The 4,168-nt window shown below is 36.2% G+C and overlaps 1 long non-coding RNA gene across 1 annotated transcript in view; it reads right to left on the bottom strand.

The window, feature by feature from the left end:
• Positions 1-3,643, bottom strand: part of LOC128250082 (uncharacterized) — a 105,105-nt gene extending 101,462 nt beyond the window's left edge. The window contains exon 1 of the long non-coding RNA XR_008266205.1: positions 3,494-3,643. This is a non-coding gene — a long non-coding RNA (uncharacterized LOC128250082). The remainder of the gene's footprint in view (positions 1-3,493) is intronic.
• Between the last annotated feature and the right edge of the window lie 525 nt (positions 3,644-4,168).

Below are 4,168 nucleotides of genomic sequence, written 5' to 3'. Positions count from 1 at the left end.
ATATATATATATATATATACACACACATATATATATATATATATATATATATATATATATATATATATATACACACATACACACGCATCTCCCTCTCTCTCTCTCTATATATATATTTTAATTAGAATTTTCCCATTGTCCAATGTGCAGCGATTGGATAACATTAATACAACAGACACAAACACTCGGACACTGTCATACATACACACACATATATACACATAATTAACCGAGCTCACTAATTAAAGACTAGAAAATTTTAATTAAGAGACAAGGGATTACAAATAATTCTTTTTATAAAAGGTGTGTGAAGTGTGTGTGTGTGTGTGTGTGTGTGTGTGTGTATGCGCAGGCTTGGCTGTGTGGTAAGAAGCTTGCTTCCCAGGCACACCACATGGTTTCGGGTTCAGTCCCACTGTGTGGCACCATGAGCATGTGTCTTCATGTATGTATTTGTGTCTGTACCCCCACCGTCACTTGACAAGCGGTGTTGGTCTGCTTACGTCCCCGTAACTTAGCGGTTCACCATAAGGAACCGATATAATAAGTACTAGACTAAAAAAAAAATAATAAGCCCTTGTGTCGATTTGTTCAACCGAACCCCCACCAAGGCGATATCGAAGTATGGCTGCAGAGAAATGATTGAAACAAGTTAAAGATAAAAGATAAAATATATATATATATATATATATATATATATATCACACATACGCAGCTTTAAATATCTAGTAAACAAAACTTCAAATAAATCGCACCGAGAGGATATTTGAAATGATTAAAGGTAAAACGAGAATAATATTTACTTTACATAAAACGAAGCGTAATATCAACTATAGAGAGGGTTGTTGAGTAATTATACTTTAGGTTTAGTAAACAAATATATTCAAGCATTAACTCATGCATATGCATACACAGACACAGATATACAGGAACATAAGGTCACAAAACATATATACATATATACACATTACACATATGTATACACATACATTTCAGCTTATACGATTATTATAATATATATATATATATATATGTATGTATGAATGTACGTACAGTAACATACGTATGCATACAAGTATATATAATTATTAATATATGTAATTATAAATGTCTATATATGCATGTACGTGTATACAATTTTAAGTGTATATAGAAATATATAGATATATTAAATTGTGAGTATGTATGCGTAGGTATGTGCGTGTATATGTATACACGTACCCGCTGCATATGTTCGATTATTCTCTAATTAATTCCAGGCCATGGGCTGTGAACTGCAGAAGCGCCGCATATAGAATTGATACTGCGTCTACAGTAGTTAATGCTTACTAACTGTAATGCGGCGAGCTGGCAGAAACGTTAGCACGCCGGGAGAAATGCTTAGCGCTATTTCGTCTACTGCTACATTCTGAGTTCAAATTCCGCCGAGATCAACTTTGCCTTTCATCTTTTCGAGATCGATAAATTAAGTACTAGTTGCGTCCTGGGGTAAATCAAATTGACTGGCCCCTCCCTCAAAATTTCAGAACTTGTGCCTAGAGTAGAAAGGATTATTATTCCGCCGAGGTCGACAAAATAAATAGCAGTAAGACACTGGGGTCGATGTAATCGACTATTCCCCTCCCCCGAAATTTCAGGTCTTGTGCCTATAGTAAATATTATTATTATTTTTTCTTCCTCTGTTTAGACGAACTTTCCTACCTTTTCGGACAAAACCTTTTGTAACCTTCGTCCTGTCTTTGTCCTTATATGTTTTTAATTGATATTAGCCCTTGTGGCCAATAAAACGAACGAATTATTATTATTATTACTCATTGCTTGATCCATATGTTCTATGATAACATGGAGGGTTTGATATCTAAACTGTAAGCCTTAGGTATGAATCGGATGATAGCTTAATATAATTTTACCAAATAATATTCTGATGGAAGAAAACCATTAAACTGACACGTACTAGTCAAGAGTAATATTATTTATGGTGCAGTCTTTTTTTATTCTGCTCGTAGGGCTTATCAGATAAAAAGCCGCCGTTTCCTACTTAATATAGATGTTACACGGAAATTTCTTTTCCTACAGGCACCGTGTGTTTGTCAGCATGTACGTGTGAGTAAATCTATGTGTTTGTGCGTATGTATGAGTGTGTTTGTTCGTGTTTTAAGAGGTATACCATAAAAACATTAACTGTAACACAATAAAACATTAGGGTTGTAGCTTAAACCATTAAGCGTTGTAACATGGTGATGTTAGCGGCCAGTTTATTATTTATTATACCTGAGTAGAAATGTTTTGTTGTAGGAAGGGGTTCTAAAGTACTTGAAGAATCTAAAAGCATTTTGTGGGATTGTGAGGAAAACTTTCACGGCATTCCTGTATAATGAATTCGACACGTTTTTGTGGTTGTTTTTTGTTGTTTAACCCAAGGTCCGTCTTAATCAAGTGGACTTATGATTAAAGTATTCTATCTGTGTCAACCTTATCGTTTCTAATGTACGAGAAAGTCTGAAGGAAATTATCAAATGCGCCAAAGTAGGTAAGAGGGTACAAATTAAACAGAGGTCCCGACACACCTATGTAAACCTAACCCCCTAACGAGTGTGCACTGTAAAAACATCGTTACGTTGGTGCATCGGGATCTCCGTATTTGAGTAGTGCCGATGGGAATGATGTGAGAGCGATTTGACAGCTATCTCTTGCATGTCGAATAACTAGCAAAAGTTCTCTCGTTTGGTTCCTGAATTCATTATATTAATGTATAACGTGAAATCATTTTCTTCTCAATGGGAAGAAGGAAACCTTTCTGGTTCATGCTATTTGTTTATTATGTACGCCCTAACGTAGCAACCACATGGTGCAGGAAAAAGGTTGATACATTTTAGGTGACTCGAGGTTCCCAATTAGTTTTGGTTCTCGATTAAAGCCATATTCTAAGCATTAGTATCGGCCTGAATTTCCTCTAAAACAGCCCATTTTAATTCTTTATAAAGTGCAAGAACTTTCGGTATTATTGAGAAAAATATTCACTATTTCAGCTTCAGATTATTTTAACGTTAAATTGACACAAAATAAAAGCAAAACAACTACAAAAATCAAAATGTCTGAAAAACAAAACCCCGAAAATATACATCATGTATTGAAGTCCGTAATAAATTATATATTGGAAAAAAAAAATCCAAGATGGTAGGGTACTACTTAAATGCAAAGGACCCGACTCATCGACGTAACCCTAACGAGAGGACACTGTAAAAGGTTCGTTACTTCCATGCGTCGGGACCTCTGTATTTAAGTAGTACCCTTAGTAGGAGCGCCTTTAAACACAAACCTAATAGTCTGGTTGGGTCCGAGTGTAAAAACAACAGAATATTTCTGGCGTTTAGTTTTCGAACATAAGACGGTTAAACATTTCAGTTGAAACTGTGAAAGATGGAATTCAGGGTAGAAACGACAAAAATAAGTATATTAAATTATAAAAAAGAAACTTAGCATTATTACTTACGGTAATCCCTCACGTAGCTTGTGTAGTAGACTCCAGGAAAACTGCTGTTACATTGTTTTTACTTCTTTATTGAAGGCTTTTCACTTTATTCGCCTCTCCAATATAAGAGCAGGAGAAGCAAGGCGGTGAGTTGGCAAAACCATAAGCACTCCGGACAAAATGCTTAGCGGTGTTACACCCTTGTTTACGTTCCGTGTTCAAATTCTGCGCAGGTCGAATTTGCTTTTCATCCTTTCGGGCTTGATAAAAATTAGCACCGGTTAAGCACCGTGATCAATGTAAGACATTCCCCTGCATTGGCTAACATCGTGTGCCAAAATTTGAAGCAAATTTCACCCTTCCACTTGCTATTACAAAGCGTACATGCTATGTAATAGCTAAAGAGGTGACTACACTTCCAGCGTAATTTCTTGGCTTAGCGTAATTTCTTCCGGCTCTGAGTTTAAATTCCGTTGAGGTGGACTTTGCCTTGCATCCATTCAGGTGTAATCGACTTAATCCTTCCTTTCAAAAAAATTGCTGGCCTTGTACCACAATTACAAAAAAAATATTTGTGGTTACTAGGCAGGTGAGCTGGGGATATTCGTTAGCGCGTCGGACAAAATGCTTACGTCTTTACGTTCTGAGTTCAAATTCCGTCGAGGGTCGACTTTGCCCTTCATCCTTTCGTAATCG

Source organism: Octopus bimaculoides, chromosome 19 (genome assembly GCF_001194135.2).
Source record: "Octopus bimaculoides isolate UCB-OBI-ISO-001 chromosome 19, ASM119413v2, whole genome shotgun sequence".
In the NCBI taxonomy this organism is placed as follows: Eukaryota; Metazoa; Mollusca; class Cephalopoda; order Octopoda; family Octopodidae; genus Octopus; species Octopus bimaculoides.
Note: the sequence above shows the minus strand (reverse complement) of the source record. Positions and strands in the feature narration are given on the sequence as shown.